We start from the raw sequence: 14,246 nt of genomic DNA, 5'->3' as shown, positions 1-14,246 counted from the left end.
GAGCTGATAGGAAATTCGAACCGAAGCCATCCTATATCAACTTGGTTGAGAGAAACCAGTTTGGGGGAGCTGCGAATGAAGATGCAGCTAAGCATATGGAGATATTTATTGATTATTGCTGCTCTATACCCCCGCCGACCGGTGTGACCCAGGACCAGATAAAGGAGACTATGTTTATATTCTCACTTCGCGATGCTGCAAGGGAGTGGTACAGAGATCTGGATCGAGCTGCTCATGGGATCACCGACTGGAATTCTTTGGCCCTGGCATTCTACAAGAAATACTTCTCTGCCTCGAAGACGAATGCCATTAGAGCTCAGATCACGAGCTTTAAACAGGGACCTGATGAGAACTTTCATGAAGCATGGGTCCGTTTCAAGAAGCTGGTGCGAACTATTCCGCACCATGGGTTCGAAAAATGGAGTCTTTGCAATCAGTTCTATAACGGGCTGTTTGACGATCGAGGGCTATTTTGGATCTTTGCGACCAATGGCCGATTTCTTTGAGAATATGGGAGAGACTAAGGGGTGGAAGATCATTGATGACATAGCCACCCATAAAGCTGAATATGGGAATTCCAGGGGAAATTAAAGGAGAGCTGCTGAAGCTTCTTCTGTAGCTGCACTAGAAGCTCTCACTACAAGATTTGACAAGTACGAGTTGGGAGGAGCTTCAAAAGGAGGGATGTATCACGTGAATGTTGTTTCAGACGGTCCTTTTGTCTGTAGAAGATCTGGAGTTGAGGGACATGTTTCAGAAAATTGTCCTAGTCCCTTCGAGTCTTGTGCTGCCTTTCAACATTACAGGCAGACAAACACGTACTATGAGCCGAATGTCCATCCCAACTTGAGGTGGAGTAGCCAGAATGTCCTGAATCCGACTCAACCTCCATAGCAAAGCAGCAAGAATGGACTTATGTGCCTCCTCATAAGCAACAACAAGTACCAAAAACCTCCCTATGTGCCGCAAAGAAGAACAAACTCAAAATTCGACTTTCTTTGAATTGAAGAATATGTTGCAAAAGGAGTCCTAAGCTAGAGAGGCCGGAATGAAACTGCTAGAGAGCCAAATTGCTCAATTGGCTAGCAAGAATACCACTCGAGCTCCGGGACACTTACCGACTCAAACGGATCAGAAAGAGACCCTTAATGCCATCACTTTGCGGAGCGGGTCTACCCTTGAGGGGCCTGCCATGGTCGAGGACGCTGCTGAAAAAGATGAGGCGGGACCGATTCAAAAGAAAGCTGGAACGAAAAGTGGAAAGAAAAAGACGATCAGCAGGTATGTCAGTCGATCGACTGACATACCCGGTGCGACAAACAGTAGCTTCTGGTCCTGTTCAAGTCAGTCGATCGACTAACCTCACTGGTTGATCGACTGAGGCCGCTGCTGATAGTGAACCTTTTCGTCCTCCGATGCCTAATAACTTGAGGGATCACTTGTTTCGGGGTACGACAGTCCCGAAAATATTGGGGCAAGACCCGAGTGCTGATGAGTCAGTCCCGGTTCCGAAGTACGACCCAATGTCGATCAATGGTTCCCATTTGAGACGGTCTGAAGAGGGTTCAAGCTTCAACAAAGAGAAGGTAGTGGACTTTCAGCCTAAGTCCACGGATGCCGGCATGAGAGATTTAGAGGAGAGGGCTAAGTTGCTTCTTACAGCCCCTTATCCAGAAAGACTAGTCCCGACAAAGGAACAGGTATCTTTCAATAAATTTGAAAATGTTGTTCGTAGTCTAAACGTACAAGTACCTTTCCTTGAATTAGTTACTCAATTGCCTGCTTACATGAAGTTTATGAAGCAATTACTGTCTAAAAAGAAGTCACTTGAAACTGTGCATACTGTCGCATTAACTGAGAAGACATGCTCTTATTTGTCTCATACTGCACCCCTTAAGCTAGAAGACCCGGGTAGTTTTTCAGTCCCGTGTAATATTGGCACATTTCCTATTGAGAAAGCCTTATGTGAGCTAGGAGCCAGTATTAGCGTTATGCCCTTGAGTCTTGCTAGGAAGCTGAAGTTGAATAGGTTTGCAGTCACAGACATGACAAGACTGAGATGGTATCGCTCTGCGGTCCGGCCCAATAGAGTCTTAGAGGACATCCCCGTGCAAATAGGGAAGTTTTTCTTCCCTGTTGACTTCGTGGTACTAGATATGCCCGAAGATGCACACATACCTATCATACTAGGTAGGCCATTTCTGCACACTGCTGGTGCAGTTATTGATGTTGGCTCTGGGACCTTGACCTTCAAAGTGAGGAAGCATTCCATTGTCTTTGCCCATACAGCTAGGAAGAAAGACCCCATGTGGCCTGTCACTTGCAATAAGGTTTCTGAAAAGAAATCTTATTTTATACTTCCTGATATGCCTGTCTCTATTCCTACTCCTGTGGTGACACCTCCCTTCCAGATTGGGAGCAAAGTGGAGGAAGATTCTTCTGTTTTAGATATTGCAGGAGCTGGTTTGGGGAAGGAAGAACCGCATGTAGCTCTAGCTGTGAAGGAGCCGATCATTCAAAGAGGTGGTCTAGGATGTCTTAGCTATGGCACTGATGAGGAGCCTGAAGATGAGCCGGTCAAAGCAACGGAGTCTGATTTGGATTCTGACGAGTCCGAAGAGGTCATTGAGTGGGAAGATGTCCGACATGTTGATCCGTTGAGTTCTGTGGATGCTGAAGTTGTGAAGGGTGCAGCTGAGAAGATGAGCCTGTTGAGGCTACCTCTTGTAGGCAGAAGCCGACGAAGTGGGCCATTCCGTGGCCCTTCTTGATCAACTATTAGTTGATCACATGCTTTATCAAAAACATTTATTTATTTGCTTTTGTTAGACTCTCCTTTTTAGTGCTTTTGTGTGCGCGAGACTTCGCATTTAATTATTTTGCTTAGGATTTTTAAGCACTTTAGACTTTACTTTGGGTTTTGCGCGATTTTGGGCGCGTATTATTGTGCATTTGCAGGTTTATAGACCTCATTAGTTCAATTTATTGAGCTAATACGAAGAAATCAGAAGTTACAGCAGTATTTTCAGTCGATCAACTGGTCTGTATGGTCGATCGACTGGTCTGCAGTTTCCAGGAGCTAGTGTTCCTTTCACCTCGGTCGATCGACTGAGTGATGTGGTCGATCGACTGCCCTGCACTGCAGTACTTGTTCAAGACCTCTCTCCTGCTATGTTTGGTCAATTTGCGGAATTGAGGTAGTTTTCTACTCCACTTTATCTTCCGTCATATTATTTATTTCTTCTATTCTTCTGAACTATGCACATAATATCGCTTCAAAATTGCTTTCTCGGTTTTATGTGGTATTTGTTTGTCTTTCAGGTACTTATTGGTAGCACTGCTGGCTACTGAAACCTCCTAGCTCACGCTGGTTTAGGGAGGTTTCCTTTTTCTGCGCTTAAAGTCTTGTGAGTTCCCGAGTTTTGCTTCTTGTCATATTTATTTATTTATTTTCTCGCTAATTCCCGTTTCTCGTTTATTTCATTACATGATTTTGCACAATGGGGACATTGTGCGATTTGGTTTGGGGAAGGGTTTTTCGTCGCATATCATTTGCTTGCATTCACGTTTACATTTTTGTTTTGCATCGTTTATTTCATTTCTTATATATACAGAAAATCTAAAAAATTGAAAAAATTTCAAAAATTTCAAACAAAATGCACGTTTATTTTAGCATATAGGTTGAGTCGGAACGGTAGTATTTCAATGATGACATTGCATTTTCAGCTGTTTATGCCTAAGCCTTGCAAATTGACATGTTATTAGTAGAATCATATATGCATAGTCTACGAGTTTTCGTTAATTTATCTTGCTGAACTTGAGACTTGACTTAGATTTTTGGCAAACTACATCATATTTCTGAGGTTTAGAGCTTATAACTGGTGACATTCATGACCAGTTTATCTAGGATGTGAGTAGTACTCCTTATGAGACATGTTACATAAATTTGCATAAATATGAACTTGATCTACTTAAATACCTGTATGCATTCGGTTTGTGGTTTGTTGACACATGTGGTAGAGGTTTCCCTTTTCTCGTTTTGCCCATAAGCTTCACACTGCCAAAAACAGCCTTTTTGTCCCATTACTACATTCTACACTTAGCCTGCCCTTGTCAAGCTAGTAGTCTAGTTTTGGGATTGTTACTATGTTTTTGGTGGCATTTGCTCTTTGATTGAGATGTTGATGGAAGAGATGAAAAAGGGGAAGAAAGAAAGAAAGAAAAAAAAAATGATTCGAAAAAGAAAGAAAAAGAGTTCTGTACTGTTCATTACGGTCGATCGACTCCCCGTTCTGGTCGATCGACTGGGGTCCGAAGAAAAAGAAAGAAATCAATTCGCATAATTCAAGTCTTTATTTTATGGCGATTTTTGCTCCCATGTTGCATTAGTATCTTATAGGGAGTTGGTTGATTGCTTTTATACCGGAGATTGTGAGTTTTGTGCTTGCTAATAGCACCGTTTCGATTGATTTTGATCAAGAAGTCGGATGTTGCCATATGGTTCTGTTTAGGCGCTAGCTTGATCACCTGTACCTCCACATTTCCATAAATGTTTTGCCTCTTCTTTCCCATTACCTCACATATCCCATATATACCTCGGCATGTGTCATGGTCATTTGTTGGTTGGAATGCATATGTACGGTTATAGAGATTGCTTTCATATTATACTGCACGCATGTTCTTATAGGTCGTAGTTAGGTGAGAGTCTTTACAAAATGAATTCTTTCTATCCTCTTATATATTCACCTGTGCTTATGAGTGATTCGAGCGACCCGTGAGATTCCGATTTGATAAGTCTCTGTAGTTGACGGTTCAGCAGTTCTTAACGACCTTATAACTCGTTTGCATGATTCATACGCTAATTGATTGTTGGTTGTTGCATTAAATTGGTTTAGGCTATTCAGTTTGCAATTCGCTCTGAGATTGAACTCGTTCCATTAGGTCATTATATCGAGTCTAGTTCTTGCTTAGGGACAGGCAAGGGTTTGGTTTGGGGAAGTTTGATGCGTGTCATTTATATGATGTTTTACACCCTATTTTACACGCATTTCAGAGCTCATTTATGTAGTTTATGCTACATTTCTCCCTATTTCTGTCTACTTCCGTATTTTTGTACATTATTGCAGAAATGTGAAGAATTCAGCGGAAATCAAGCTAAATCCGTCCCCGAGTATCTTGCATTGCATTAGACGTGAAGTATTCACTTAAGGAACCAGCTTGGTGCGCATTTCGAGGCCCAAAAGACTAATCCACGAAGTTTTAGAAGCGGGCTACCAGCTAAAGCAGTCGATCGACCGATGCCTATGGTTGATCGACCATGCCACGACATGCAGAAGCTACTGTTCACAGCAGCTCAGTCGATCGACCGGTCACTGTGGTCGATCGACCAGACCGTACTTCAGACGAGAATTAAAAGATCGAGGAACTTGAAACCCATGATACATTAGGTTTTGGAATAAGAACTGCGTTGTATTCTATATAACGTAAGCTAGGTTTACAGATGAAGCATTCAGAAAATTATCCAAGTACATACAGTTCTTTAGTCAGTTTTCAACATTCAATAATTAGGGTTCTTAATATTATTTCGTACGAATACTTTTGCATTCGGTTTTTGGATCTCTCTCTGCAATTCAATTGGTATTCTTCTGCTAATATTTCAGTTTGCTTTATTATCGTTTTGTAGGATAGAATTGCTAGTTAGTTTCCCGAAACCGATTTATCGCTTACGTTAATTGTTTGTTCTATTACTTTAAGCATGAATTCTTCTGTTTATTTCATTAATTTTATTGTTGTTATCATTCCCAGTATGAGTAGCTAAATTGCTTGTGCTAGGATGTAGGGGAACTTTAGGATTAGGCGGCGTAGGATTATAGACTGAAATCGCGTGTTAGTCGATCGACCGCCATACCTGGTCGATCGACTAACCACGTGAGGTGTTACCTTCGTTTTAATTGTTTTAATTCTTTATTCGACGAATCGAGTGCACACGACTAGTTGAATGTTTAGGATTCGACTGACCCATTAGATCGAGAGATAGGGACAGTTAATTGACCACCAATTAAAATGACTAAACTATGCTGAGATCGAAAGATAGGTAAAGTTTCGATTCTCAGTCACTTTTCAGGACGAAAGTCAGTATTAGTGATATTAGGGACTTATAACGAGATCGAAAGATGCTAACTGTTAAGAGTGGACCGAGAGGACCTCTTGTTTTCCCGCCTCATGTGTTTGAATTAGACCTACTTAGTATGCTGCCGCCGAAACTATAGTGAACCGACCATCCTAGTACCCTTCTTTATATTTGATTTAATATATTTCTTTAGTTTAATTTTCATTGCTATTAGCTATAGACCAAATCAAATCAACCCCCACATTTGTTACCTTAGACTAATTATCAGACAACTATTGATTACATCTGCCTCTCTGTGGTTCGACCCGACTGCCACTGTCATTAGTAGTAGTTGGAATTATAAATTTATTTTTGGTACTCACAACGACGGGTATCAGGGATCATTAGTGATAATGGATCACATTTCCAAGCTGAGACTGAGCAATTGCTAGCCAAGTACAAAATTAGGCATCACCACTCTTCGCCATATAGACCACAGACTAATGGCGCGGTAGAGGCAGCAAACAAGAACGTTGTCACAATTCTCAAGAAAATGATTGACAACTATCGAGATTAGCCAAGCAAGATACCCTTTGCTTTGTGGGGATACCGCACATCTGTTAGGATGCCCACTGGGGCCACTCCTTTCTATTTGACCTACGGCATGGAAGCTGTACAACCAGTCGAGCTAGAGATACCATCCTTGCGTATTTTACTCGAAAGTCAAATCCCGGAAGCCGATTGGAAGAGGGATAGATATGAAGAACTCATCCTCCTGGATGAACGTAGGCTACGTGCCTTGTATAATATCCAGACATATCAAGCACGTATCAAACGAGCTTTAAACAAAAGAGTTAAGCCAAGACACATCAAGGAAGGAGACTTAGTACTCAAATCGGTTAGAGCTCTTTTACCTGTCGATCCACGGGGAAAATTCAAACCTAATTGGGTCGGGCCATTTCTAGTCAAGTCCATACTTCCGGGGGGTGCGGTTAGAATCACAAACCTAGATGGGAATGAATTTTCCAACCCGACAAACCTTGACCAACTAAAGCGGTATTATGCCTAGAGTAGGAACAAAAACGCGCCTCGCATAACCTCACGTGTCGCTCTTGTGGCACTGAATAAACGGCCTCTGGCCAAGCTAAATAAGCTAATGTCACTCTGCTCTTGCATTTTGACAAATTTGTCATCCTCATATCATCGAATAAACTTAACTGCACCTTCAGAGTAAGTAAAAAGCTCATGCTTATTTTCTAAAGTTCATTACAAGCTCTTGCTTAGAACAATTATTCTTTTACATTTACTCGAATTACGCGCAAGGGTTTGATTTAATTTTCTCAATGAATACGTAGGCAAACCTTCACAGGATACAACCCATTATTTTAAAATGTAAATAGAAGGACATTTGCATTGCATTTGGAATTCGGCAAGAATAATAAATAGAAAATCACAACGGTTCCATAACCAATTAACCTTTTTTATTCCATTCATTTTCTAATAATAATACGCTACATAATAAAAAATAAAAATAGGCTAGGATTCTAAAAACCCCACCTTTTTATTACAACAATAATAATAATAATAAATAATAATAAAGACTTGGGTTATTCCTCCATTTTCCCTTTGCCCTTGTCATTCTTGTCATACTTCTTGTCACGACCTCGAGCCAGACGCTCTTGCGCCACTTCGGACCTAATCACCAACGGTCTTTCTCGAGGCCTAGACTTCCCATTTTTGTCAATCAATTTATCCACGACAGGAGTGGTCTTCGGTTTCTTCGAAGGATGAACAACTCGAAACCCGGCTTCCTCCTCTCCCTCAGTCAGATGCTTCTCTTTCTCTTTTTCCACCTCGCTCACCTTGTAGTCAACGGGCTCGCGTTTCCTCAATCTCTCGCGCTCTTCCGGTGTAGTAGCTTTCCTCCATCGCAGATAAGAATCCGACACCCATAAGGCATTAGCAGAAGAGTTCAAGAACCACACGTTTCTTTGGGCCCATTTAATGGCCCACTCCCTTCGACTCTCAGTAGTAAGTGCCACGGCAGTCTGCGAGACGGTGTCAAGCTTCGGGATCGTCTGCTTTAGTCCAACCTGTCTCATCAGCTTTTCCGGGAAGATGCACACCATGAATTCCAAGCCAGGAATGCGCACAGATCGAGTAGGATCCAAGGAAGACACTCCAGTGACAGATTTGAGGTGCCACCATGGTACAATACACCTAATCAAGGGGCCATCATCACTCTTCAATTTATTCTCCCAATAATTGCAAACTCGAGTGAAGTTCACCATGTAAAGCCTGGTCCTCATTGCAATCAAACGAGCATGATAAGAAGGAACATGAACTGGGGGCTCGATCAATCGAAGACGCTGCATAAGCCAAACCTACCAACATCGGGTATTAGAGACAAAAAAACGAACAAAAAAAAAAAGAAGAACAAAAAAAAAAACGAACAAAAAAAAAAGAAGAAAAAAAGAAGAGAAAATGTTCTTTTACCTGCAAAAAAACGGGACTTCCCAAGTACGGTAGGTCGCGATTGGCTTTCCTATTATCCAAACCCAATAAGATCTCCCCTAAGCATAAACAAGCTGGGCTCCTGCGCAGCTCCATTTGCTCAACTAGGCCCAGAAGACGGGGATCACCTCTCAAGTCTTCATCAACATGCCCTTGAAGGACATACACATGCAAAAAGCAAAATCCAAATGCTCTTCGCCTAGCAACATAAGAAACGGTGGGGTCGGCCCTGTTAATAAATCGGTCAATAAAGTCCAACATTCGCACTCCCTTCGAGGTCACTAAACGGTCCACCTCAATTCTAGTCAATCCAAGCAAGTCTCTAAATTTGCTTTTATACCCTTGCGAAGTAGAAGGAATGGCAGGCAAGTTTTCTGGGTCCCACCCACCGATCGCAGCAATTTCTTCAGGAAACGGGCAAATGTCGCCTCCAGGGAAAGCAAAAACATGATAATTCGGGTCCCAGTAATCAAGACAAGCATCTAAGAATGGTTCGACAACCTTGATGAGCTTCAAACTCAGCAATGATCCAAGATTATAGGCGCCCATGTCATGCTTCTCCATGTTGGAAAACTCGTTGGTCCACTATTTTAGGCGAATCTCCAAAGTATTCATGATGATTGCTTGTATTGAGAGTTTTATGTAATAAGACGAAGAAGAGACGGAAGAATTGTGTGAATAAAAGCTCTATCTGTTAGAAATCTATATCTCTTTACTCAATATATTCATAATGGTATAATTTTAATTTAGTCATAAATTAAAAGGTGATCTTATGCATGCAAACAATAAGTAAAATAAGGAAGAAATCTTCATTCTTACATTGTTATTTCGGATCAAAGGGCACAAGAGAGTTCTCCTACTCTCTTGTTCTTGAGCTTTCCTTAATTGGATGAACTAGGATTCAAGTGTAGAATCCCTCCCAAGGTTTTTTATATCCAAGATAACAACTTGATAAAATTAATATTATTATTACTAGAACAATATTAATTTTGTGTAAAAATTGACCCAAAAAGGATTTGGTCTCTCTATAAATTCGGTTAAGAGAGAGGGAGGAGGAGGAAGATATTATCTCTCTAAAATTCTTATTTTAGATGTAAAATGGAATGAATAATGCACTAGTGAATATCGTAGTGTATATTAGGTAAAATAAGAAGAAAAACCCATGGGATTTTTCTTCTCAAAACCAAGTGGAAGGGGGGAAAAGAAGGAGCCAATGCATGCACAAGGTTGCCTTCACAAGAACATGTAGGCTTGCATGACTAGTATTAGGCAAACATGATTATGTTTACCACTAACATAATTAATCTAATATTTTCCTAATCCGCCCATTATTTTCGGTTATAATAAATAAAATCGATTCCATTTTATCTTTGTCAAATTGTCAATTTGTCACATGTCACATGTCATGTAAAATTGTTATGTATTTTTAACATTTTAAAAATCAACGCATTAATAAAATACGTCATACACAAAATCGACCTAGTAATTCATAATTACTTCTACCAAAATAATTTACCAATTATAAATCACAACATCTTGTATTTATAATAATTTATTCATTCAAATGCAATTGTTTCTTTAAACAATAATTTCATCTAAGTAATAAAACAATTCGATTACTTAGATCGTATCTTATTTAATCAAATTTCAATAAGACACGTAAATATAACTTCCAAAATCGTCCGTCAATTTTAAGTAATTTAATTGACCCGCATCGTTATACGATCAATTAAATGATCAATTAAGAGTGTTATCCTATAAGTATGACCTAAGGGGATCAACTGGTCACCACCGTCTCACGACAGTAATGTCAAACTCTAGTCAGCCAATCATTACCGATATGTGTGGACCAGTTGACAGTAAAATACTTCCCAATTTGTATTCTTTAAAATGAGACTTAAACATGTGATCATCATGATCAACAGTTGTGATCGCATTATTGTCGGAGGACACATATTCCAACAATCTCCCACTTGTCCTCGACAAGTGTGCGTCACCAATTCTCTTGTCCTATTACTATCTCCCACTCAATGCAAGGCGTCTTTCAGGTCGTACTTGCAAGTGATCATATCGAGAGTGGTTTCCTCGATCTGGAGAATAACTGATTGACCGGATTTATCCACCATGGATACATTCCGAGCGTGGCCACGCATTTCCAGTTCATTACTCCTCGAGTGGCCCTGAGATATTATTATAACCCTGACTAGGGGTGGACAATTCCTATCCCACTCATTCCCTTCGACTAGCCACATCCATCATAACCCAAAATATGCCCATTTGACCCCATTTACGAAGGGCGTAGTAACACAAATCAAAGTTAATCTGAAACTGTGCCATCTTAGGCGAATAGTATTTAGTCAAAAGAATCGACTCATTAGAATACTATAGTAGCTCTCGCCACGACCAGGCTATATAAATTTGCCAGAACTCTATAAGCGGTCATAAGGCCCGACAAAGTGTTCCTAACAGTCTGCCTATGTGATCGACTAGTCATCTCACATGACTCTATGGCACTTGAACTTGCCATCAATCGCATCACACTCTAGTCACTTCGAGACGTCACCTCATACAAGTGACTATGGGCAAATACTATGTTAATCCGTGTTCACTTTAACGGGGTTCAATTGTCACTACAACCCGTTTGGATGTAACAATGTATAAATTAAAGATAAAAGACAAATGTGATTGTGAACATGAACAAAAACAACACTTTTATTTCATTTCAAAATCTAACATAAACTTGGTACACGTTTAAGTCCCATGGACTCAACATGTCCCTCATGCTTGGCCTGCGATAAAGGCTTGGTGAGCGGATCGGCTACGTTGTCATCCGTCCCAACCTTACAAATCGCTATTTCCTTTCTTTCAATGAAATATCTTATTACATGATATTTTCTAAGTACATATCTAGATCTATTACTAGACTTTGGCTCTTTAGCTTGGAAGATCGTCCCACTATTATCAAAATAGAGAGTGATGGTATCATTGGCGGTAGGTACTACTCTTAGACCTTCCGTGAATTGCCTGATCCACACAGTTTCCTTGGCATCTTCTGATGCAGCAATGTACTCAGCCTCCGTTGTTGAATCCGCGGTTACAGCTTCCTTGAAGCTTCTCCAGCTAACAGCACCACCATTGAGCATGAAAACAAAACCAGCTAGTGATTTCATGTCATCTCTATCCGTTTGAAAACTCGAGTCCGTGTATCCATTAACACGTAGCTCGGTGTCTCCTCCAAACACTAAGATAGAATCCTTAGTTCTTCTCAAGTACTTAAGGATGTTCTTGACGGCTATCCAGTGACTCTCACCTGGATTTCCTTGATATCTACTCGTCATGCTTAAGGCATACGAGACATCAGGACGTGTGCATATCATGGCATACATGATTGATCCAACAGCGGAAGCATAAGGGATCATCTTCATGCGTTCAACATCATGGGGTTCGGAGGGAGATTGAGTCTTACTCAATATAGTCCCAGTTACCATAGGTACCAAACCCCTTTTAGATTTGTCCATGCTGAACCGTCGTAGAATCTTATCAACATAAGATTCTTGACTTAGTGCCAATATCCTCTTGGATCTATCTCTATGGATCCGGATACCTAATATGCGTTGTGCCTCTCCTAAATCCTTTATTTGGAAGTGGTTACCTAACCACTTCTTAACAGAAGACAACATTGGAATATCATTTCCAATGAGTAGTATGTCATCGACATACAAGATTAGGAACACAACATTGCTCCCACTAAATTTCATGTATAAACATGGTTCCTCACCACTTCGAGTGAAACCATTCTCCTTTATAACATGATTGAATCGATGATTCCAACTTCTAGATGCTTGCTTAAGACCATAAATGGATCTCTTAAGCTTGTACACTTTGTTAGGATTCTTAGAATCAATAAAACCTTCGGGTTGTATCATGTACACCTCCTCTTCTAAATGCCCATTTAGAAAAGCGGTTTTGACATCCATTTGCCATATTTCATAATCATGAAATGCGGCAATCGCTAACAAAATACGTATGGATCTTAGCATGGTTACGGGGGCGAAGGTCTGATCATAATGGAGATCTTGGACTTGAGTAAATCCTTTTGCCACTAGCCTAGCTTTGTAGACATCATCATGTCCTTCTATGCCATTTTTGACTTTGAAAATAAATTTCCATTGAAGAGGTCTTGCCCCTTTAGGCAAATCTACCAAGTCCCAAACTTGGTTTTCGTGCATAGAATCCATTTCGGACTTCATCGCTTCAAGCCATAAGGAGGAATTTGGACTAGAGATTGCGGCCTTAGAGGTGGCGGGCTCGTCACTATCTATAAGCAACACATCGAGTGTTCCATCTTCTTCGATAAGTCCCACGTATCGATCGGGATGGCGAATAACTTGGCCCGTTCTTCTAAGAGGAGGAGGAATAACCGCGTTAGACGACGAAGGAACTTCTTCTTGCGTCTCTATCTCGGTTTGTGTCTCTTGAACTTCATCAAGTTCAAAATTTCTCCCACTCTGTCCCCTAGAAATAAAATCACTTTCTAGGAAGACAACATCTCGAGACACAAACACTTTGTTCTCTTGCGGCTTATAGAAGTAATAGCTTCGTGAGGCCATGGGATATCCTACAAAAATGCAATTTTCGGATCGCGGTGCCAACTTATTATCATTTTTAATTTTGACATAAGCATCACAACCCCAAATTTTCATATGGGATAGATTTGGAAACTTTTCTCTCCATATCTCATATGGAGTCTTTTCAGTTGCTTTGGTTGGACTTACGTTCAAAGATTTTATTGCGGTTTGAATCGCAAATCCCCAAAACGAGTTTGGTAACTCGGTTTGACTCATCATTGATCGAACCATATCAAGTAGGGTTCGATTCCTCCTTTCGGCAACACCATTGAGTTGTGGTGTTCCGGGTGGAGTAAGTTGTGATATAATACCACAACCTTTCAAGTGTGAATCAAATTCAAGCCTAAGATACTCTCCACCACGATCGGATCGTAGTGCCTTAATCCTTTTGTTCAATTGGTTCTCTACTTCGTTTTGAAATTCTTTGAATTTCTCAAACGCTTCACTTTTATGTTTCATCAAATAGATATACCCATATCTACTCAAGTCATCGGTGATGAATATGAAGTAGTCATAATTTCCACGAACGGTGATACTCATTGGTCCACACACATCGGTATGTATGAGTCCTAATAGTTCACTAGCTCGTGTCCCTTTACCACTAAAAGGATTACGAGTCATTTTGCCAAGTAGGCAATATTCGCATGTACCATATGATTGATAATCAAATGGTGTAATCACATTACTTGAAATTAATCTTTTAATGCGATTCTCGTTTATGTGACCTAATCGACAATGCCAAATGAACGATTCATTTGGGTCACTTGATTTGAGTTTCTTTGAATGAATGTTATAGACATCATTAATTGGACTTGAGGTCTCTAAAATGTAAATGCCATTGATGGAAGAAGCTTGGCCTATAACCAAATCATTCCTTGAAATAGTACAACGATTGTTCTTAATGACAAAATAAAAACCGTCCATGTCTAGCATGGCGATTGAAATAAAGTTTTTAGAGAGTGTAGGCACATGAAAACAATTATGTAAATACAACT

At 40.5% G+C, this 14,246-nt stretch overlaps 1 non-coding gene across 1 annotated transcript; it reads right to left on the bottom strand.

Moving 5' to 3' along the window:
- Window positions 1-305: 305 nt before the first annotated feature.
- Window positions 306-412, bottom strand: LOC141620965 (small nucleolar RNA R71). The gene has a single exon (XR_012532076.1). It is a non-coding gene; the product is annotated as a small nucleolar RNA R71 (small nucleolar RNA).
- Window positions 413-14,246: the final 13,834 nt, after the last annotated feature.

This window comes from Silene latifolia, chromosome 1 (assembly GCF_048544455.1).
Source record: "Silene latifolia isolate original U9 population chromosome 1, ASM4854445v1, whole genome shotgun sequence".
NCBI classification, from domain to species: domain Eukaryota; kingdom Viridiplantae; phylum Streptophyta; class Magnoliopsida; order Caryophyllales; family Caryophyllaceae; genus Silene; species Silene latifolia.
This window is presented reverse-complemented; position numbering and strand designations above follow the sequence as displayed.